The following is a 25,339-nucleotide window of genomic DNA, read 5'->3' on the forward strand; positions in this document are numbered from 1 at the left end:
CTTTTCATTTTTTGGCTAACCAACATGTGGTTTTACATTAAGAACACTGGAACTGCTGGGGGCAAATAACTAAACAGGAAAAGTTAATGGAGTAGGAAGAGGTCAAAAAGGAATTTAGACTGCAGGCTAGAGAATGCTTTCCCTACCAGGAATTGATATCAAGAGTACAAGCAAAGATAGAGATAAGGAGTCTTAAAAGAAAGACCTACTCTGGCAGATATTTAATTTAGTCTAGAACAGAAGTTGCTGTTAAAAAAGGGAGACTGGATATGCAATGTATAGAGAAACATTGGAAAGACTTATGTATGGCTGCCAAATATGCAACAATGTCTAGAACATTTAGGGTTTTTGCTTGGAGCTCTTTGCATAGGTATTTTGATACCGCAAACAGACTCCAAAGAATTTATTCTCAGACTGATGGCAAATGTTGGAGGTGCAATGGGGAAGAAAGAGGTTACTGAGAACATATGTTTTGGAAATGTAATTAGCTGGCAGATTTTAAAAATTCCCTACAGAGTAGTCTGTCAGAAATATTGGGTGAGCAAATGGGTGCAACTAAAGAAATTATGTTTTAAGCTATGATGCAGGATTTGAATTTCCTAGACACAATAAGACCTTTTTAAGTTTACTTCTGGTGGCTGACAAAAAAAAAAAACAATTACTAGAAAATGGAACTCAAAGTCTAAACCAACCTTGTCTGAAGTGGTGAATATTATAACTGAGATAAAAGAACTGGAAGTGAGATCTTTCAAAAAGGGTCACCAGGCTATGGATGAGAGGATAATGGTGCATACTGCCTACCTTGACTTGGCCAGAGTGTTTGATTCAATGCCCCTCTCAGCTATTGTTGGCAAACTTTCAGAATTAGGCATAAATTCTTACATAACTCACTGGACTGGTGGCTCGCTCACAGATATGTGACATAGAAGCCAGGATCAGTGAGACCATTTCCACCAGGAGTCGGGTCACCAGCAGATTACCACAAATCTGTGTGTTAGGCCCGGTCCTGTTTAGCATCTACTTCTTGGAAGTCAAGGCTAATGTCAAAGGCCTGTGTCTCACCAAGTTCGCAGATGACTGTAAATTGGGAGCTATCATAAATTCCCCAATACACCAGTCTAACATACAGAAATGACTGGTGTTAAAGCCAGAAATTAAAACTGAACATGAAGAAATGCATTATAGTGCCTTTTGGGAAATCATCCACCCAGTCTAATTACTCCATCAATAAAGCACCCCTAAGAGTTGACTCAACAGTTAGGCATAGCTCTCAACTTTCCAGATTTTTGCAGAAAGTCCAGATTTTTTTACTCTTATTTTTGGTCCATTTCTCATAAAATTGTAACTTTCTGGAAAACTACTGGCAAATCACTGAAGACAGAAGTCAGGAAATAATGGCAAGAAATTTGATTTTCAGACTTCATATCCTTCAGAAAATCCATGCTAAAGCAAAACCTGTTAAGTTATCAACTTTTGAAGTTTATAAGAGCAATATTTAAAAAGTGTCCCTATTTTTGGGCCTTTGTCCCCCATTATTTGTGGCCTTGTCCAGATTTCTTGCTGTAAGAGGTTAAGAGGTACACTTTAGGGATCTGGGAACATATGTAGACAGTAATCTGGCCTTTGACCAACAAATAGCCAAGATAGTAAGAAAATCATTCACCCAACTCGTAAGCATGGGTTTGTCATCCAGATCCAAGGGAGTTACAGTACCACTCTACTCAGCCCTTATCAGACCCATCAATGAGTACAATGCCCCCTTTGGTTATGTAACAAACCAGGCACTTGCAGTAGTTGGAATGCCCTCAAAGGTATCTCTCCAGGAAAATTCAGGGTATGAATACCCTGTCCTACATAGATCACCCTAAGGTCCTATCTCTGTACTCAGTCTCCTACAGGTTACTGAGAGGCGATCTATGCCTAGCTTATAAAGCATCCTCAGATCTGGCTCTGATGGATCTCTTGTACACTCACAAAACAAACAGCACCAGAAACACTAGATCCAAGGAGCTGAACTTTGCCTACAACATAAATAGAACATGCTGGAGAGACTGATATGTGTTTCAAAGGATCCCTGTGCTATGGAATATGCTCCCCATCTGTGTGAAGCGCAGTTCATCCCTGACCCTATTCAAAAGAAACCTTGATCATTTGATGGAGAATCACAAATTCTCTGAAGCAGCCAGAATGGGATTGGCCCCCATGTCTCTGATGGACAGAGGTCGATAGTAAGTATATTAATCTAGCATGTATGCAGATGACTCTAAAATTATCTCTACTTCTAGTAAACCCCAAGGTCTCTTAACAATGACCCAGGATGCCTTTACCTCCATTGAAAAATGGCTTAATGATGCCCAACGTTTACTTAACCAAAATAAAACAAAGCTCCTACTGTTCTCTCCTAAGACATTTGCAAATGAATTCAAAACCTAAATAGAAATTGTAACTCATGCAAAACTTCTAGGCATCACTATTGACAACCAGCTATCCTATGAACAACACATACTTAATACAATAAAAAAAAACACATATTAACAGTGGCAAACTTTACAGGTGCAAATATTTCATATATACCGCTTTGAAAATAACATTAGCCAATTCTTGCTTACTTCCTTCCCTTCTTTATGGTGCTCCTATTTTTACCAGTCTTCACATCACCCTAATGAACAAACTACAATCATGTTATAAGAAAACTGCCAAATTTGATACTAGTATTCCTAATCATTCCCCACCACTGCTTGGCCCTCAAAATCTAAATTGGTTACAATTCCCCTTCTATCTGAATTTAACTCAACTACCTCTGGTCCACAAATTAATTTACCTACCTGATAACTGCCCTGTTTTAAAATCTATCTTACAGCCTTACACCCCACCAAGACATCATTGCTCCAGCAACAAACAACTCTTACTAGTATATAAACCTACAAAAAGAGCTGGCCGATGTCTTTACTCTTACACCATCACCAAAATATGGAATGCTGTACTGCCACACATCAGTAGTATTGCATCCCTTCACATCTTCAAAAGTACAATAAAAGACCATTACTTTAACTCCTACAGTTGTTCTTGAACCTAAACAATCAAATAACCTTACTTGCTCCAACCTTCTCCTCTTATTTTTTGTCACCTACTACTATCAAATAGTATCTGTCCATTTGAGTATGTCTCCTTCTTCCCCTCCCCATCTTTTCTCACCTCTAAACCTTTTCTCTGATACCATTCATATTACAGAGTAACATAAGCAATATCGCCACCCTCTGCTATCACACAGTGCTTTCTCATTCTGAATTACTTCTCCTTCTCCCCATCTCACAACTGATATAAATATTTCAGTGTCTAATTAATATCTACTTCTTTATTCTCACTAAACCTCCTTCCATAGACTTCGTAGCCTCCCTACCACCCCTCTTTCTCTTATGTTTCTCTCCAACAACCACTGCTATAATCACTCTTCTTCCTCTCCTTAAACCCTACCTAACTTTTCATCCTCATCTCCAAAGATTAGAAGTTTTACTTCCACAACTTCAGTTGATTAAAAAAAATAAATGTTATCCTCATTTAAACTTGTTAAGCACTAGTGACAATATTTTACAGCTATGGCAAAATTTGTCTTACATAAATTACACAACCCTATAGTGATTATGTGTCTAGGAGATACTGTAATAGCTACCAAAATGCAAGAGCCTATCTTGTTTTTCATAAGGTATCTATTTGTTATATCTACCAACCTATGCCAGAACCTGTCTTGTTTGTTATAATGTATATATTATTAATTTATTTTAATACATTGTATAATTTTAAATTTCCTATTGTCTTTGTTCTGTGGAGCTTTTCTCCCCAGGCCACTGCTGAAAATAGGTTTCTGACCTAGTCGGACTTTCCCGGTCAACAAACGCCAATAAATAAATAAATAATCCCCAACTAACATATGCCTGCACATAACCCTTAGCTACCACTTTACTAACATATCCCATCAGATAAGACTCCAAGGAACTCTGGGATAAAACTAGGTTGGGTTGTATGAAAATACCCTGGTGATCATTAGCCTAGCATAAACCTATGAACTTATAATACTGATGCATGCAATGTCAATACATAACTAAATAAATAAATAAATAACTTCACCCAGGCTATGCAGCAGTGCTTTGACTCGCAATGCTGTGCATCAGACATTACCTAACCTATGTAACACAAGGAGGTAGGAAGAACACAGTTGTCATCATGGTCAACAGCTACAAAAGTGGAATGAGGAAGAACTGGGGAAGTGGAAATGTTATTGGTTACACAGTTGGACATTTGGAGGCAGCTGGGTGTATTCTGTAGCTTCTTGAGGTGGGTAGGTGGCCAGATGGTCTGAACGGCTGCACGCTACAAGTGCAAAAGGATGCAGGTACAGCAGGTAGTGAAATACTGCAGGGTGTGTTTGGGTCCACAGATTGGTAGGAAGGACATTGACTGTTGACAGCCATGGTCACATGGGCATTCCCAATGGTGGAATAGTGGAAACATCATTACCTGCTGGCCAGGATAATGTTAAACTACATAACCATGACTACTTTACCATGAAAGATGAAAGACTGCTACAGAGGTGATGTCCAGGAGACTGTCCCTGTCATGCCACTGGAGTCTATTCACCAGTAGGTTGTGACAAAGTGGCACTTTGTGGTCTCAATGAACCTGTCATGTGAGGTGTACCCAGAGTATAGCCCCAAGAGTGGTTGCCATATGATGGCATTGCCATCATACCCACAGTGGCTGCTGCAATATCCACAAAGTGACCACCCAATGCTCTCAGCAAGCAGATGTGGGTCATACCCCTATACACCATAACACTCTGCATGTGTTGCAGGCCCTCCCATGTCATCAAATATGCTGTGGATCAAGCTAATTATCCCCAATATAGTATGTGTGAAATCTGTTTGTGCCTGTCTCACTGACCTACACATCTGCTGATGTATACCCAGCGTGACACCTAGCTCTGGTATAGAGTAGGTGGCACAGCACTGACATGCAGCAACATGCTATTCCCTTGTACTTTCTGCATGCTCTGTGGTAGTGGCATTGCCCACTGTTGTTACATTTGCAGGTGATGAATGTGCACACTCTGTTTGTCATGGATGATTTGTCCCTCAACAGACAGTGGGGAAGAATAGGTGATTTTCACAGTCACCAAAAGCATGTCAATTAGTGTGGTTGATGGGGTTTCCTTTGTGATAACCACTTCTTCTAGATTTTGCTATCAGCAGGCCACCATTTTCAGATACTGATGCTGCACTAACATCAGGCATGTTCTATTCTGTTCTGTTCTGACTAACTCCACAACTGTAGCACCTGAGAAACATCCATATACAAAAATGACCATATGTGACAGTTTCTCATTTTTACAACAGAATTACATGTAACATATTACAAAAAGAATGAACATACATTGGGTCATACTGAATGGTGGTAACATTCCTGACAAATTGCATGAGAGATATGGCATAGTATACCCCCTTTCGTGCTTGTCAGTCTCCATCCCTGTTGGTTCAATCCTCTCCATCACAGCATGTCTACCCTTTGTCTGTTTGCCTACCTCCTTTATGCCACCCTCTTTTGTATAAGCATCCTGTCCTCTCAGTCTTTGTCCATGCTATACATTTGTTGTGCTTGAACCTGCTGCCATACCTGTGTGCTCCTTCCTACCTACATAAATACCCCCGCTTCCCTCCCCTTCTACTTTTCTTCTCTAAATATATAAAAGTGTACTTACCCACCAAAATTTATCTTTTCCCCACCTCATACAACTTTTCACTTTCGATAGCCCTTCTCTGTATTTCTTTGCTTGCATATTGCATGGTAGAGGTGCTTCAGTGTACATGTGAATGCACATTGTAGTAAGCATGCTGCACTTGCTGGTGAACCCAGGTCATGTGACTTAAGGTAGTACAGTCTATATTTTTGCATGATGCCTGCCAACTTTATTAGTGCATGGATTTTATGCAGTTCTCTCCCTGTTGGTCTACTCTAACTCAACACTTATGCATATCTAACCTCTTTTGTGATCTCATCACAAAATGCCTTTCATTCTGTTTATCACAGCATGATTGCATTACTATTCTTTCTGAATCTCAGAGATTATACTCATATCTTGATTAATAAAAAAAGTCTTGATTTTCTGCTTGAAGTACTTCGATTTTGTTGAGAGAGTGATTCCTTAGATACTGGTATCAATAAATACAGTGAATGGTCTTAATACTGGCCATAAATTAACCATGTATGAGAGGTTTTCTTATCTGGTATTAACTTTCTTGTGGTACTTTCCAGGCATAGACTTTCAAGTATTACAATAACAAGCATCACCTTATAAAATGGGCAAAGTCATCTTTACATAAAGTATTAGAAACAAAATATAATAACAATTATTTATTTATTTTTATTTATTTCACATTTGTTAACCGGGTTAGTCCAACTGAGTTTGCAAGCAAACCCATTTTCAGTGGAGACCCAAGGAGAAAGAGCCCCAGCAAACATAAGCAAAGATAAACATACAGGACAAAAACTATTAAAAATAACAATGCAAATACGAAATTAATTATAAAGAGAAAAACAAAAGAAAAAAATGATGAGCATTAAGGGTTGCACTGATAGCAGTGGTCTAAATTTACTGTATATAAGAGTAAAAACAAAAGGATAATCGTTGTTCAAAAGGAGGAAAATGTACATACATTGATAGGAAGTGGGGGAAAAGATAAATATTGTGGAGAATCGGAGGGGGAGAGAAAGGAGGGAGCTATAGTAGTAGAGCTGAGGGTTTAGGAGGTTAGTTTAAGAAGAAGTTACTAACAGAGAGAGAAAGTTAGGAGATGCAAACAGGTTATACAGTAGGACAGACTAAGACTACGTGTGATCAAGGCAACGTCACAATTTCAAGTTTAGCAGGTGGGATTTAAGCTCCTTTTTAAAACAGGGAAAGGAAAGGAAAGGTTGGATCTTATATGACGAGGGAGTTTGTTCCAATTTAGTGAGACAGAGCATTTGTAAAATAGTTTGCCAATATTCCTTTTGGGTTTATAAACTGAGAGCAGATGCTGATCAGCACTCCGGAGAGGCCGGGGGTGGGGAATAAAGAGTTGTATGAGAGGCGAGAGCAGGGCAGGCAGAGGGGTTGTTGAGTATGGAAAAGGTAGTGTGGAGTTGTGATTGTAGGAGAAGGTGTGGAAATTCCAGCCACTGAAGTTTGTTTAGTGAGAGGCAGTGATGCGATGAGAGTGGTTGGTTTAGAATAAATCTGGCAATTTTGTTGTATGTTTGTTCCAGTTTCTGCATTGAGGTAGTTTGGCTATTGGTAAGAATGGGGGAAGCATATAGAAGACTAGGTAAGAGAAATGCCTGCACAAGAGTGTGTTTCGTGGCAGTACTGAGGAATTTTTTGTTCCTATAAAGTAGTCCAAGTTTTTGGTGGGATTTTTGATGGTCTGTTGTATGTGCAAGTCAAATTTTAGTCAGTTATCAATTATTACCCCAAGGAGTTTAGTGTGTAAGGCAGGGGAGATAGTGATGCCATCTAGGGAGGAAAGAGAAAAGTTGGATTTAAGGTGAGAGAGTGAGGTAGGAAGAGAAGGAGTTGAGTTTTCTTCGGGTTAAGGATTAGTTGATTATTTCTGAGCCATTTTTCAACAGAGATAAAGGAATTCTGTATTAGTGTGTGTAGTTCCAAGATAGTATTAGAGATAGATAAGAGAGTAGAGTCATCTGTATATTGTATTACAGATGAGAGACAGCAGGATAAATGTAGGTTGTTGGTAAAAATATTGAAAAGGAGCGGTCCAAGTATGGAGCCTTGGGGTACTCCTGTTTGAACTGCAAGGAAGGGTGAGAAAGCCTGCTGCCATCTAACAGCTTGTTTTCTGCCAGTAAGGTAGGACTGGAACTGGCCAAGAGTAGAAGGAGAGAGGTTTAGGTCTGAGAGCTTGTTAAGAAGGATGGGATGAGACACAGTGTTGAAGGCTTTAGAGAGATCAAGAAATAGACAGGAGATGAGGAGGCTGTTGTCCCTAGCTTCTGCAACCTTTTGAGTAAAGGATAGTAAGGCAGTTGAGGTACTGTGTTTAGGGCGGAAACCATATTGCGAGGGGGTGAGAAGATTTTCGTGAATGAGATAGGACAGTAGTTGAGTATATATACATTTTTAAAGGATCTTAGAGAGCAGTGAGAGAATAGTGATTGGTCTATAGTTAGAGGGTTCAACAGAGTTGCCACCTTTTTGCAGAGGAGTGGTATAGTAGGATTTCCATATTTCTGGTACAGTAGATTCCAGAATAGAACAGTTGATTAAGATAGATACAGGATATGCAATAGAGTCAACAGCAATTTTCAAAAATTGAGGGATGAGTTTATCAGTGGACAGAGAGCATGGTTTTAGTTTAAGAAGCAGGGATTTGATATATTTAATAGAAATAGGTCACACAGTTATGAAAGTCTTTCCAAAAAGGTTATTTTTTTCCAATCATATGACTTTTTTGGTTAGGTATCATTGTACCTTTTCATTTTTTTTCAAGCACCTTGTCTGAAGGTTACAAAAGCAACCACTGCATTCAATAATGGGTCACATCGCTGAGATATAAATTGATACAATGACCTCCCTGGACTGAATAGACATGCCTCTTAAAATTAGATGGATTTGTGAATATGTTTTTCTCTTTTTGGTTGATATGTACTGGTCAGAGTTTAAATTATTTCCTGTAATTATCTTAATTTTGGTGTTGTATCATTTTTATGATTTAATCATTTGTTTTGTTATCCTAATTTATGTTATTTCTATTAATTTTCAAAATACTACTGGCATTAAAGATGAGGCAAATACTATTGCATCATTTATTTATTATTGTAGCAATCTTCTTGATAGAACTTTAACATCTTTCATTGAAACAGTTATGTTTTAAAAGTTTGTAATCAACCTCACATTTGGCTACGCAGAGTACATTTCTCAATATTGTATCTGAGAAAAAGAGTATAGAACAATAAAGTGGCCCTGTACAGACTCATTTGGATACCAGTGATAATATCCATTAGGACAGACAGGTAATCCCCTGCCCCCCAAACACACACACACACACACACACACACACACACACACACACACACACACACACACACACACACACCTTGACTGACCTGTTGTGTCCAGGTACTTAACTAATATTTATGCACCGAACTACACAAAGGCTGACACTCAATGCATTTAATTTCTTGGCTATTGTCTTATATCTAATGGTGGCAAACCACTATATGCTGTTATCTATTTGTTAAGTGCTGCTTTTACCATTTTGAAGAATGCCACAGGATCCATAAACAACAGTCTCGCCTTTAAAATGTATGGTTCCATATCTACCATAATCAGGTCCTCTGTGTCATGTTTGATAAAAGCCAATATCACTATCTCCATGATTTTATGTAGGATAACTTTGGAATTGTTTTGATCTGACATGACCCCCCACTCGCACCCTTTGTTAATTGATACTATGACAACCTGTCACCACAGATCAGGAATATGTCCACATGCCAAGATTTTATTTAACATTACTGATAGCAGCAACGATTGGTCAACAACTGCATTTCTCAGCATTCAAGTAAACACTTCAGCATTTTGAGCAACACAAACCAAATAACTGTCTGTTGTACAACAGCTGATATTCACCACCAAACAGCTTTAGTGTACTACCAGTGACTAAGCAATATTAATCCAGTGAAAGAAATGATTAGTAATATCCCTAGCTCAGAAACTTAAAATGTTATCCACCATGCCAAAATATTTAGGAAATAAATTGCTGTTAGCAGAATAATCTGAGGACTCTGGCTTTTGGAGAGAGAGACCAAATCTCTCGATCATTTTCATTTTACATAATATATATATATATATATATATATATATATATATATGTATATACATACACAAAAAAATGGTACATGTTGGCCTATGAAATATATGTTTTACACTTGCTTGCACTTTAAAATTTAGCATAAAATCCTACGGTATCCTCTTTTGGACTATGGGAACCAGTCACACTGAATTAACTGAGTAAATGCTTGGGTCAGAGTGATTTCTGGGCACCTTTGTTGTATCTCAGCCAGTCAAAATTGGGTCTTTATCTGTGCAGAGACCATGGTATCATTTTTTAAGCTCTTTAGGAGCCAGGAATCTGACACTTAGCAAGCTTTATTTATCAAAGCAGAAAGATAGGACATGTTTTGTTCGAGTTCAGTCCTTTATAAAATAAGGTTAGGCAGATGGTAGCCATTACGTTATGCAAGATCAAAAAGGGAGGATACAGTTATTACTTACTTGCACTTTAAGATTAATAAGAGCCCTTAAGCAGGAGTTAACCAGGAGTTAATACTTTTTGATGTAAAATACAGAAAGTGAGAAAGAATGTGCTGCATTGCTTTCCCACTGGCTAAATAAAACACTTAAAAAATCATTGTATAAAGAAAATCTTAAGTATACAGTTTAAATGCTCAGAAATATGACACGGACCAATGCAGATAGAGAGAGAATGTGTGTGTGTGTGTGTGTGTGTGTGTGTGTGTGTGTGTGTGCATGTGTGCGTGTGTGCGTGCGTGTGTGTGTGTGTGTGTGTGTGTGTGTGTGTGTGTGTGTGTGTGTGTGTGTGTGTGTGCCTGTGAAAACTCAAAAGGTTGAGTTCATGGCCTAAGTTAAAAGTGAAAGTATTACTTGCTGGGTATACTAGAACCAGTCTTTATTTAAGAGAGACAAGAAAACCACTCAACATTAGTTAAAGTTTTCTAGTCTGAGTTTCAATGGAAAATAAATCATGATAAATTGAGGTATGCAGGAAGATTAGTTCAATCTGATAAAGAAAGAAAAAGTAGTAATTTTTAATTTGTAGCTTTAGAATGACATCTGTAGGAGACAGAACTTTGGGTTAAACAAAGTGACAATAATGTCAGTGTCATAGTACTGTATTATGAAGAAGGAGAGACTTCCAAAAGAATAATTTCTGACCTTAGAATGTGTGGATGTCTTTAACCTGGAAATTGCTAGCATAGATATGTGTAGCAAGACATGCTGCAGAGCATTAAAGTACAGATATGTGTAGCAAGACATGCTGTAGAGCATTAAAGCATAGATATGTGTAACAAGACATGCTGCAGAGCATTATAGTATAGATATGTGTAACAAGACATGTTGCAGAGCATTAAAAGGGACATGCATATATGCAACAAGACATACTGTAGAGCATTAAAGTATAGATATGTGTAACAAGACATGCTGCAGAGCATTATAGTATAGATATGTGTAACAAGACATGTTGCAGAGCATTAAAAGAGACATGCATATATGCAACAAGACATACTGTAGAGCATTAAAGTATAGATATGTGTAACAAGACATGCTGCAGAGCATTATAGTATAGATATGTGTAACAAGACATGTTGCAGAGCATTAAAAGAGACATGCATATATGCAACAAGACATGCTGTAGAGCATTAAAAGGGACATGCTATGCACAGATAGTACAGTACTGTTCTGTGTTTTAGCTAACCAGGAATAATGAAAGAAACAAGAAAGTGAACTACATGTTCTACAGTCAGAAGATGTATGTGTTAAAATGCCAGAATAAGCCCTAACTGAAAGTGTTGATGAACATACAGCTATTACTATGGTAGTTCACAGGGGCAGCTGCCCTTGATGCAGGCTGTTAGCAAAGCAAGATCAACAGTTTCTGATGGGACATAAGTGAAGTAAGAAGCAACAAGTGTTAATTAGGATTCTTAAATGAATGTAAATATTAACTACAGCAAAGAGCTTAGGCAAACTCCTTCCAACAGTTACTAACACACTACGCTGCAGTGGATTTAGTAACTGCAGCAAGCAGATTGTCCTTAAGTTTGGGGAAGATGTTTTTTGATGTTCCTCAGGCTTGGGCAAGACTGTGTTTTGGTCCTTAACCTTTGGTTGATAGGGACAGCAGTACATTTGAATGCCCAAAGAGCCAGATGACCTTGCTTCAACTCTGAATGAACACACAGTTTTGCTATAATGTTGAAATGTACAGCATATTAAAAAGCTTCATGACTTTTAAGCTTATGGTAACTAGTATTCAAATGAAATGTTAAAATATGATATTAACAACTCTATTTTCCATGGATAAAACATAGGTGCCCACATTTCATAAACTGTTATTGTTTTTAAAGTACTGTTAACTTTCTAATATCTGGATTCAGCTTAAAATAAAGTCACATATTATCATCAGAGTATGTCAGTCTGTTGACTTTCAGCATTCCTAGTAAGTGAAATAATTTCTTAACTTGTTTAACATTTGTTGACTGGGAAAGTCTAACTGTAACAGAGCTTATTTTCAACAGAGGCCTAAGAAGAAATGTTCTAGAAGCATGTCTTTGGAATGTGGGAGGAAACCAGAGTACCTGGAAGAAACCCACACAAATGTTGAGAGGACATGCAGACTCTGCACAAAAGGCATCCCAACCAAGAATCAAACCAGAGAACCTCTTGCTGTGAAGTAACAATGTTAACCACTACACCACTGCACTGAGGTTCAAGTGACTATCTGCCATACTGAAGAAGTAAATTAGCATTATCTCCAGTGTCCTTCTTGCAAGAGGTATATGCAAATGTCTTTGGAGTCATAACTGACTTGTCTGATACACAATGATCATACTGAGAAAAGTATGCTTACACTGGTCATCCTTGGATTAAATAATATTACAGATTTTGTCAGTGGATAGGACTTTCAGAAAAATGCAGCCTGATGATGTAGTCGGGGGCATTTTGATGGACATGACTGATTATTTAGCTAGTAAGCTTGTACCAGCCTTTCCCAGGTGTGTGTGTGTGTGTGTGTGTGTGTGTGTGTGTGTGTGTGTGTGTGTGTGTGTGTGTGTGTGTGTGTGTGTGTGTGCGCATGTGTTTGTGTGCGTGTGTGTTTGTGTGCGTGTGTGTGTGCATGTGTGTGTGTGTGTGTGCGTGTGTGCATGTGTGCGTGTGTGTGTGTGTGTGTGTGTGTGTGTGTGTGTGTGTGTGTGTGTGTGTGTGTGTGTGTATAAAACAAATCTCCAAGAGTGGATGTATTAGGCACTTGGGGGGTACACGAAGCACTGGTTGGACAGAGAGAGTTTTGGAGGGCATGGCTTGGAACCCTGGCTAAGGACTCAACTCTATAGCTTTAGCAGTTGGGAGTCTTATTGGAAAGCTACAGAAAGAAGGAGAAACCAGCCCCAGACTGACTATGGTCTCTGTGTGCTCTTAAGGTTCATGGGTTCATAGGTATGTACTAGGCTATCAGCCCAAGGGCTTAAGTAAGCCTAGCCAACAAGGTTCCCTGCCTTGCACCACCCAAGAAAGTTATTTTCCTGTGCCCCTGTCGAGCAGAGCCACAGAGGTGATCCCGAGGTGTGTTTGCTATTTCCCATCCACTCATCAAGATTTTTCTTGAAGAGTGCTAATGAGGAACTTTGCTTGACACAGATGGGTAGCTTGTTCCAGAGTATGGGAAGTCTCTGGGACAGGAATCTATCCCTCCAGCATGTCCTGTTTATTGTGGTGACAAGGTTTAGGTCCCTAGAGCATGTAACTTGGAGGGATTTGGATTTCTTTAGGTGTAGCATGTCCAACAGCTCTGGGTTTGACATAGCTTTATATGTTAGGCGGAGATCACCTCGGAGTAGGTGATATGCTACAGAGTAAAGCTGGAGTTTTTTGAGATGGTCAGTGTAGGGCAACTGTTTGAGGCCAGTAATCCTCTTTGTGAGGTACTTCTGTGGCTTTCCAGCTGCTGTAGATGTCTTGTGAGGTACATTCCAAAAGGGCCGTTGTACTCTATAATGGATTTAATGAGTGTCGAGTAGAAGGGAACAATGACCTCTTTTTTCATGGATGAGTCATCACCTTTTGTGATGAGGTGTGCCATGTAGAAGGATTTCCTGACTACTGTGGCAATGTGATTATCAAAAGAGAGATTACTGTCCACCTGGGTCACAAGGTCTCTTATCACACATTGGGCATTAAGTAGACTGACACCTATGTGGTAGTTCATGGGTACAGAGTTTTTTACCAAAGGGCATGACAATGCACTTTTTGGCATTGAGCTTGAGCCGTGGCTCTGACACCAGGCATCTCTCTCAGTGAGGCCCTTCTGTAGAATGCCCACATAATTTGGGGACTCAACTAAGGCTCCTAGTTTGCAGTCATCTGCAAACTTCATTAGCCAAAGGCCCTCTGTGTTAGCCTGTACTTCAGAAACATAGATACCAAACAGGAGAGGTCCACGGACTGAACCATGTGGTACTCCACTTGTCACTAGTTTGAAGTCAAATTTGGAGTCTGCAACTTTTACAGTGTGGTTCTATCAGTGAGCCAGATGGCAACACATCTTGTGACATAGGGATGTATACCTAGTTTAGTGAGTTTATTTATAATTCCAGACTGGAAATGGTGTTGAAAGCCTTGGTGAGGTCAAGATAGGCTGTGTGAACCACCTTACCCTCGTCAATGGCTTTAGTGACTGCCTCAAAGAAGTCAATTAGGTTTAGGAGGCATGATCTGCCTTTCACAAACCTGAATGTGGTGGGGTCCAGAGTTTGGAGGTTACCAATGTCTTTGTTTATGAGTTCCATGATGATATGTTCCATGGTCTTACAGACCAGGCTCGTCAGGCTAATAGGGTGATAGTTCCCAGGATCTGTGGTGGCTTCCCCTTTGTGGAGTGGGATAACTGTTGCTGTGCTCCATTCAGTGGGCACAAAGGCTGGCATGAGGCTATGATTGAACATGGTGCTTAGGTGGGGAGCCAGTTCATTCTGAAGTTCATGTAAAATGCAGCCTGAGATGTTTGTCTGGTCCCATGGATGCTGTGTTTTTGGCTTTAGAGAGTGCAGCTTTTACCTGCATAGTTGTGATTACAGGGACTCTACATTCTTCCTGTATAGATATGGGCCATTTAGAGGGTGAGAGGAAGGTAAAGTTAGCACTGAACCTATCTGCCAGGATGTTGGCAATATCAGTTGGTTCTGTAATTTTTGTGCCATTGTGCTGTAACTCAGAGCAGATCTGGGTGTTGCCATTGAGATTCTTGTCATAGCTATAGAATGCTTTGTGGTTTTCTCTAGAATAAGTGGTGATCTTGTTTTCATAGCTAGCTTTGGAGGATCTTATAAGGGATCTCAGCTTCTTACTGAGGCTGACCAGGGAGCTCCTCCACTCATGGGATTTTACTCTCTTTTGCAACAGTTTCTTCCTTCTATTGTAGAATTTGTTTATGGCAGGAGACCACCAGACTGGCTTCCTTTTTTTGGAGGATAGTGTTTTGGTTCTGTTTTGGATAGCATGATCCATGCACACAAGTGTTTATAGAGTGCATTTGTGTAGGATTCAGCAGTCATAACTGTATTGTCCATCTGCATGGGTGTCATGGAGTTCATCACTTATGTCTTAAGAAGCATGAAGTTAGCTTTGGAGAAATATTTTACTGTGGTTTCCTTAATGGGGGTGGGGGGGTGGGGGCGGGATGTGGATACCTAGGGTGATTAGCTTATGGTCGGATCTGACCAATTCAAGGAGTTAACTTCAGATGTGGACCACCAGCTACTCATGTTGGTAATGACTAGGTCTACTTCAGGTGTGGAACACCGGTCACTCATGTTGGTAATGACTATGTCCAGGATATTGTTGCTCCTGGTGGAAGTGTGGATAAGTTGATCCAGGGCATTGGAATTTATGAATTCCAGGAAGCATTGAGAGAAGGAGTTGGTACATGAGTAGCTTTCCCAGTTAATGGTGGGGTAGTTGAAATTGCCCATTATTAGGTTATTTGGTTGAACCCTAATATTTTCTAGTGTATTAAGAAAAGAGGAGTGGGAATCCTGGGGCATAGTGGGGGATCTGTAGATCTGTAGCAAGCTACAATTTGAATTGCAGTTGTACTCAGAGTTAGTTGCACTTGGATAACCTCGGATGCATTATTCTGCACAACTAGCCTGGAGGTGTGGATATCCTTAATGAATATGGACACACCTCCACCTTTGGTGTTCCAGTCCAGGTTAGATGACCAAAAAGTGTGGTATAAGTTATAGTCTGGTAATGCAGGGGTGCTCTCTGGAGCCTTGAACCAGGTCTCAGTCACTGCATAGATATCAATGTTCTCCATTTTAAGGAGTGCCTTGAGAGAGTGCATTTTGTGATTTAGACTTCTAGGATTGAGTAGCATTACCTTCAGTTTTTGCTTGCCTATTCCTGTTATGGTGGTAAATTTGTCATTTGAACCTTGCCTAAAAAAAGGCACTATAGGGATGGCAAGAGCCTTAGCCAATATCTGGAATCCCTGGGGTGACAGGTGCAAGCCATTTCTGGCAAAGCATCGTGGTCTGTTGACCATGTCGTCCCAGGCAGACAGATACTGGATCCCCTTAGAATGACACCAGAAGCTTAGCCAATTGTTGAAATCAATCATTTTGTCCTTGTACTGCGGTATCATTCTAGGTGCTGGCAGGATGCTACTCAGGGCTAGGGTCATACCTACCTGGGCTACAAGATCGGAGAGCTCTTCCATGGCTCTTTTCATGTAGTCCAGAGAGGTTCATCTCAGGTCATTTACACCAACATGGACAATGACAGAGTCATATTTGTACTTGTTGTGGCGTGACCTGAGTGCATGGGTTATGTGGCGGATCCTGGCACCCAACAGGCAGCTGACAGTAATCTTCTCCTAGTTTAGCCTGGTGAGTAGGACATCAGTGTGCCTGACTACAGAGTCACCTATGACTAGTGTGTTGGATACATTGTTTTGCCTTATGGGCTGTGGTTGAGTGGCACACTGAGTCTGTGGGCTATGTGTAATTTGGTTGTGTTTGGGGGTGGACGTTGCTTGTGTTTCTGCTTTGGAGGTCTCTGTTGCTTGAGCAGATTATTATTGAGAGACTCTGCAAATGTTTTTGTATTTCTATGTGTGGATTTTTGTGGTGTAGGTTTAGTGGGACTATGTGATGTGTGTGCTGTGGTGCAAGTGTTTACCTACTCCTCTTGACTGTCAAGTTCAGTCTTGGTTGGAGAGAACTTTACCTCCGTTTGTCTAAATAAGTGCATCTCTCACAGGTTGTAGTGTTGGGTGGTAGGAGGAGAGGGTTGTCTGTGTACATGAGGCAATTGCTACATTGCCTCAAGATGCCCAGATTCATCAGATAGACAGGAGAGAACACTGGGAGCTGACCCTTGGACATGCCTGAATAAAAAAAATATTTTCCTCTAGACGAGTGAGGAAAGTGAGTATAAGAGCTGTTTTTCTTTAAGCAAGTGAGGAAAGTAAGTACAAAACTGTTTTCCTCTAGGTAATGAGGAAGGTTGAGTGCTGTAGTACTTTGTAACTTATTTAGTGCTTGCAACAAGTTCTTAATAAGTGCTGAGCATGAATAAGCAAATTCAAGTGCTAAAAGTAAGAATCTGTATCTGAACCAGACTAGTTACAGGAAAGAAACAAGTGGAAATGCGGACTTTTAAATCAGAAAGTTGAGAGAGATGGAAGAATTGCCCAAACAGCCAATAACTACAATGTCTGGGCCAGAAACCACACCTTATGTAGTAGATAGGTTACCTAATGCTTATCACTCCCACTGATAAACTAGCAGGCTTCCCTCCAACACAGAAAGGCTTGGGGGCATCAGGAGCTTACAAACAGTCCTGGATACAACAAATCTGTATCTGGACTAGACTAGTTACAGGAAAGGTGGGAAGCAAGTGCAAATGCAGGCTTTTAAATCAGAAAGTTGAGAGAGATGGAAGAATTGCCCAAACGGCCAATAATTACAATTTCAGGGCCAGAACCACTCCTTATGTGGTAGATAGGTTACCTAATGCTTACCACTCCCACTGATAAGCTAGAAAGCTTCCTTCCAACACAGAAAGGCTTGGGGGGCTCAGGAGCTTACAAACAGTCCTGGATATAGCAAATCTGTATCTGGACTAGTCTAGTTACAAGAAGGGGGGGGGGACAAGTGCAAATGTGGGCTTTTAAATCAGGAAGTTGAGAGAGATGGAAAAACTGCCCAAACAGCCAATAACTACAATTTCTGGGACCAGAAACTACTCCTTATGTGGTAGATAAGTTACCTAGTGCTTACCACTCCCACTGATAAGCTAGCAGGCTTCCCTCCAACACAGACAGGCTTGGGGGGCTCAGAAGCTTACAAACAGTCCTGGATATAGCAAATCCATATCTGGACTAGACTAGGTACAGGAAAGGCAGGAAACAAGCATAATTTTTTTATATATAAAGGAAAGGGAGAGATGAGAAACAGAAGATAATTCAAGGTTAGGAAACTAAGTGGGCTGGCCTTCTCAAATGTTTTCTTTGTATTAGGTAGAATGAGCTAATGACACTAGACTGGGAGGAGTGTCCCAGATCAAATTTACAGTAGGGGCGGGCAACTGCAAAGCCGCCAAGGAAGGAGGGTGGGGAACAATACTACAGCTACTAGCCTACACTCTTTTATACAGTAAACACTTCAGAAATGTTTATCACAGCAGAAGAACAGCAGTGAGCCACAAAATTAAAGTTTTTAAACAGATAAAGGAGCAAGGAGACTCTACAGAATGCTTTTAACTGCAGACAAGTCAGTTATATGATACACTCCTTGGCAGGAAATCAGAACAAACAAACAGGTGCTTAACAAGTAGAGAAAATTTCCCATTAATACCTTTCACACAGTGAAACTAGCTAAAAAGCTTTACAAACAGTGTGACAGTAAAAACCTTATTTATCAGGCCCTGTAAGGCAGACAGTTTTAGTTTAACTGTGTCAGTTAGTTAATAGCAATAAAATACAGTAAAAAGTATGCAGCAGGCAATAAAAAAGTGCTCTATGTAAATTGCTAGAAGCAATAACTAGTAAAAATAAGCAAAAAAAAAAGCAGGATACTTATTGTTATATATCTCAGATCAGAGTTATAGTCAATGCTCCTCCACTCAGCTCAGTGTGTATAGACAGAACTCCTCTCAAAGTTAGGGCTTAAATACCAAAAGATACAACCTTAAACAACTTTTTTAAAAAAAGCTCAAAAGAACCAATGAGTGCTTACTACAAGCCCTAGACCATCCAACCTCAACCAGCCAGCAGCCAGTCAAAACAATCCTGCTACAAAGGTAAAGAAAGGCTTCTGCTAATTCAAGATGGCCTGGTCATGTGCTCAGAACAACTACTGCAAAAACAAACAGGCCCAGAGTCAAAAAATCTGAACTGGGACAATACTACAGCTACTAGCCAAAACTCTTTTAGACAGTAAACACTACAGAAATGTTTGTCACAGCAGAAGAACAGCAGTGAGCCACAAAATGAAAGTTGTTAAACAGATAAAGGAGCAAGGAGACTCTACAGAATGCTTTTAACTGCAAACAAATCAGTTATATGATACACTCCTTGGCAGAAAATCAGAACAAACAAACAGGTGCTTAACAAGTAGAGACATTTTCCCGTTAATACCTTTCACACAGTGAAACTAGCTAAAAAGCTTTACAAACAGTGTGACAATAAAAACCTTATTTATTAGGCCCTGTAAAGCAGAGAAGTTTAGTTTAACCATGCAGGTTAGTGAATAGCAATACAATACAGTAAAAAGTATGCAGCAGGCAATAAAAAGTGCTCTATGTAAATTGCTAGAAGCAATAACTAGTAAAAAGAAGCAAAAAAAAAAAAAAAAACAGGAAACTTATTGTTATATATCACAGATCAGAGTTGTAGTCAATGGCCCTCCTCCACTTGGCTCACTGGGTGGGGCACTGATGCAGTGAGCTGCACCTGGAAATACTGTGTGTGTCCTCGTCTTCCTCTTAGGGTACGTCCCTTACTAGTGCCAATGGTGAGGATCGAGGCTCCTTGAATGCTGGTCCAGTGGTAGGGTGTCACATTTATTGGTGGCAGTGGTGTGATTACCACATCACATATTAGGATTCAGTGGTGTGGATATTTAACTCTGTAGCCTGTAAACAATCACTAAAGAAGGTGTTTGTACTCTCAAGCAGCCACACAGTGAATATTCAGAATTCCATATCACAATAATTTAATTTATTTATTTTTTGTTAGTCAGGGAGAGCGGGCAAGGATTTCAGCAGAGGAGTATGGCAAGCTAAAAAGGAACCAGTTGGGTGAGATGTGCCAAGACAAAGGGCTAGGGCATGCCAGCCTGACTAAAGCAGAAATGATTGCAGCCTTAGTCACAGCTACATCACAGAACAGCAACCAGGAGGACAACTAAACTGGCCTTGGGGATGTACAGCTCTCAGAAAATGGACAGGTCAACCTTTCCACAGAGGACTTACAAATTCATCTGGAGTTAAGGAGACTTGAACTGGAGGCCAACCATTTGGAAATGGAATCAGCAGAGAGACTGAGACATCTGGAAGGAGAAGAAAATGAGAGGCAGAGGCAACATGAAAAGGAGATGTTGACTCTTCTCCAGGGTCATGGAGGTAATGGGGAAGGGAGTAACCAAACCGCAGAAGCAACAAAGGTCAGTCAATTTCTTCCACAATTCACAGAGGGTGATAATTGTGATAGTTTTATTCATATGTTTGAAAGAGTATGTAAACAGTAAAATGTTGACCAAGGGCTCTGGGTACCGTTCCTGACCCTCTTATTCCATGGTAAAGCTGTAACTGCTATTTCTAAATTGTGTGATACTGATTGCTTAAATTAAATACTGTTAAAAAGTGTTTATTAGAGTCTTTTAAGTTAACACCTGAAGCTTATAGAAAAAAGTTTCATGAGCATAGACGCAAGGCAGATGAAAGTGTGTGTGAGTATATTATTGAGTTAAGCATTTATTTTCATAGAGGGGGTGAGTGTGTGTCAGGGCACAACTTTTGAAGGGATGACAGACCTTTTGGTCTGGGAACAAGCCCTTAGCACTTTGCCTGAGGACAAGAGAATCTGGTTAGCAGATAGGGAATGTAATACCACAGATGAGTTGGGGAAAAAGGGAGACATATACCTCGCAAGCAGGGCATCACTGCCAGGAAAGGGATACCCAGTGCCGCTTATTGAAGGGAATCCATGGTGGGCAGCCTAAACTGTCCCAACCGAGTCAGCCAGTAGCAGGGGAAGCCACTAGTTCAGGTACATGGGCAGGATCAAGGGTTAAATGTTTTATATATAACCAGTGGGGTCATGTAGCATATACATGTCCATGGCAGCAAGGTTGGGAACAAAAGGTGGGAGAGCCAGTAAGTGGGAATGACAGAATGCCAGCAGCAAGTTGTCTGCAGACAACAAGGGTACCAAACTACCATGAGAGGTTATATCTTATCTTAGTACATGGAAAAGAGGCCACTGCTAAGAGACATATGGCCTCTGATCTAACCATTTTGAAGCCTGCAAAGGTTAAAGAGGAGCACTTCTTGCTTGGGCAATCTACTCCAGTCAGAACTTTAGGAGGAACCTCACTCCAAATGCCTTTGGCTAGGGTTCACCTTGACTAAGAAGGTGGAAAAAAAGCAAGTAAGTAGGTGTGTTTGAGCAGATCTCTGCAGATGTCCTGATAGGGAATGATTGTGATAATGCAGTACCTTGTGTCCTTGCAGTTACATGCAATCAGGCTTGGAGACAAACATGTGAGTCTGGTAGTCTGGGGAAGACCCAAACAGACTGCACACTTGAAGCCAGGACTGGTGAGGTGGCTACTTCAGGGAGGGAGCTACCCTGTAGCAGTGAGACTGAAGATGAGCCACAGCTGCTTGTGGGTACTGATGTTCCCTTGGACCGAGTGACTGCAAGGGCAGAGGTGGATAGTACTACCTAGGCTGACAGTGAGGCACCATTGACCAAGAATACCAGACTTCCTCTGGAAGGGGAGCTGGGAAGGGTTACAAAGAGAGAGTTGAGACAGGCTCAGCTCTCATACCCTACATTACAAGGTCTGAGGGAGGTAGCTAGTGAGGCACCTGATTCTCATGAAAAGGGGGGAATCTGTATACTGGGCCAAAGGATTACTGTATAGAGTGGACCCCTGAGGAGGGCTAGAGGTTGAGACAATACACCAGCTGGTAGTGTCCAGAGCCTACCATCTGGCACTTCTAACCATAGCCCATGACATTCCCTTTGCAGGTCATATGGGCATAAAGTGTACAAAGAGACATGTTATGCAGAACTTTTATTGGCCTGGGATTTCCAGGGATATAACAGGGTACTGCAGGACCTGTGAACAGTGCTAAAAAGTAGGCAAGGCAGAAGACAAAGTCAAAGCTTCTTTGATGCCTTTGTCTGTGATTTAGGAGCCATTTCAGAGGGTAGCTATAGATATTGTGGGGCCTCTGAATACCGCAAGTTCCACAGGGAAGAAGTATATCCTAGTGGTAGTAGATTATGCTACCAGATACCCTGAGGTGGTGGCTCTGTCATACACTAAGGCAGAAAAAGTGGAAATGCATTGTTACACATTTTCATCAGGGTAGGTTTCCCAAAAGAAATACTGACTGACAGAGATGCCAATTTCATGTCAGACCTGCTGGCTTGTCTGTGGAAGCACTGTGGGGTGAAGCACCTAAAGACCACCCCTACCATCCTTAAACTAATGGTTTGGTAGAGAGGTTAAACTCTACTCTAAAGACCATGATACAGGCATTTGCAGACCAGTTTAAGAAGGTGTGGGGCAAATATTTGCCCCATCTATTGTTTGCTTCCATTAAGGTGTCCCAGAAATCCACCGTTTTTTCACTCTTTCAGTTGCTGTATGGGCGTAGGTTTAGGAGACCTCTAGATTCTATTTGTGATAAGTGGGAGGGTGAGTGTGAATGCCACAAGGAGTCTGTTGTGACATATGTCCTAAATCTCAGGACAAGACTCAGGGAACTCAATGAGCTTGGGCCAGGAGAACCTGGCAGAAGCCCAACAGCAAAAATATGTCTGGTATGATAGGAATGCTTGCGCTACAGAGTATGCTGTGGGGCAGCAGGTTATGGTTCTCATTCCTGTTAGACACAACAAGCTGCAGGCAGCTTGGGATGGACCCTTCAAAGTGGTAAGAAAGGTCAGAGCTGTTAACTGCATGGTAGAACTGCAAGGCAGGTGGCAGGGGCACAAACCGTACCATGTGAACATGATGAAACCTTACCATAATAGGGAGACCCTGGTTCTAAGTATTTTCAGTACAAGGTAGGAGGAGTCTGAGGAGGATATATGGCTACAAAAAGCCAGCCAACTCAGTCCCAAATTACTGTGGTGGAGGCTAGGGTTGCAGACATATGATAGGTCAATGCAGCACTGCACTGGGGTCAGCAACATAAAGGCAGCTGGGATCTAAAAACAGGGAATTGGGTAAGGTATTCCCAGATAGTCTCATCCCTCTCAAGCAATGTTTCTCAGGGGTCACTTGGAAAAACTAGCTTGAGTCTTGGGGGGGGGGGTGTCATGAAAGGAGATGCTGCCAGCCTAGCTATCTGGAATTGTGTAAATAATTATATGTCATTTGTAAATATCAACATGATTCATATAAGATATTTGTGTTACAAATGTATTACATCTGTATGTCATATAAGATGGTTTGTACAGCTGAAGAGGTGCTGTTTGAAATGTATCCACAGTGTACCTTACTGGAATAGAAGAGAAATGTACATACATTATTGTAACTGTTTAAATGTATATATTTTAATAGGGGTAACTGGAATACAGGAGGTTAACTTGCATAAGTTCAGAAAAATAGCTGAAATTAAATTACTTTATGGCTAGGTCGTAAAAAGATTTCAGTTATAGTACAGCAAGAGGACACAATATCTAAAACTAAGGAGCTTTCTGTATTATCTTGGACATGTTTTATTGTTTTATGACTTCCACCATTTGCTGAAGATCTGAGGAAAAGCCCTTGTCTATGTATTTTCACAGGTAGATGCTAAATACTGCAAGATTCTAGCAGTGGGGGGTTTCACCTGGGTATAGTCCGATGTCAAAAAATGATGTAATTCTGCAAGCAACCCCAGCATTAATATTTGAGATATTAATTTCAGAGGTCTCAGAGAGAGACAGCATTCTGTATTCTGTCTTGGACCTGACAATGTCCATTCACCATACATTTGCCTTGCTCTGAGTAAGTAAGTCTAGGGAACAGTATAATTCTGTTAATTATAGTCAGGAATATAGCAACACTTAGTTTAGATATTTTTTTTTATTTATTTCAGACTCTTCTGCAATGTTGTTTTAAATATTTCCTATAATTTTGAACTCTGATGTCACTGTAAATAAATACCAGGTATTTTCTTGTTCTTTTAATATTTATTATTAAATATATTTAAACCTTTCACTGTGGCTGATCGGTCTAGAGATCTAAAGACTATGATACAGGCATTTGCAGACTAGTTTAAGAGTAAGTAAGTGTAGGGAACAGTATAATTCTGTTAAATGTAGTCAAGAATATAGCAATAATTAGGTTAGATATTTTTCTTTATTTATTTCAGACTGCCCTGCAATGTTGTTTTAAATATTTCCTATGATTTTGAACTCTTATGTCACTGTAAATAAATACCAAGTATTTTTTTGTTCTTTTAATATTTATTATTAAATATATTTAAACCTTTCATTGTGGCTGATTTGTCTAGAGATATTTAAGTTCTGAGAGTACTTACATATTTATTTGGTGACATTGCGGGGCATTCCTAATAACCTTGCTCTTGGTCAAACTACCATTTGTATTGATAGTAACAATACACAGAAAGATTGGACACCCTTAGTTAAGGTCCTTAAAGTAGCTGATAAGGAGCTGTCTGCTAGCAATGATAACTACCTTATGGTCTGGGCAAAAGGGGGCATAGCTACTAAACCTGTGGCAGTCTTTCTGAGGCATGTGTGTGTGTGTGTGTGTGTGTGTGTGTGTGTGTGTGTGTGTGTGTGTGTGTGTGTGTGTGTGTGTGTGTGTGTGTGTGAGCTACTTGGGCAGGACACAAAGCACTGGTTGGACAGAGAGGGTGTGGAGGTCTTGGCTTGGCCACTCAGCTGAGATCTCAGCTCTACAGCTGTGCCAGTGGGGAATCTCACTGTGGATCTGGAGAACTAGGGAGAAACCAGTCTCAGACTGACTGTGATCTCTGTGTGCTCTTAAGGGAAATTGGACTTGATGCAGAGAGTTACATCTGGAAAGACTGCGTGTACCTGTCATCCTCCCAATGTACGTCCCCCAGTGGTGCCATTGGTATGGACTAGGGCTCCTTGATTACCGGTCCAGTGGTGGGGCATCACAGTACGTTCAGTATGCACACTTTTCACTCTTCTTTTTATCTCAGAGAGTCAGATACCTGGACTAAGATGCAATGATTATATTTATGATCAGGTAGCATAATCATTCACAT

Source organism: Protopterus annectens, chromosome 16.part0, assembly GCF_019279795.1.
Source record: "Protopterus annectens isolate FY-2018-M chromosome 16.part0, PAN1.0, whole genome shotgun sequence".
Taxonomy (NCBI): domain Eukaryota; kingdom Metazoa; phylum Chordata; order Ceratodontiformes; family Protopteridae; genus Protopterus; species Protopterus annectens.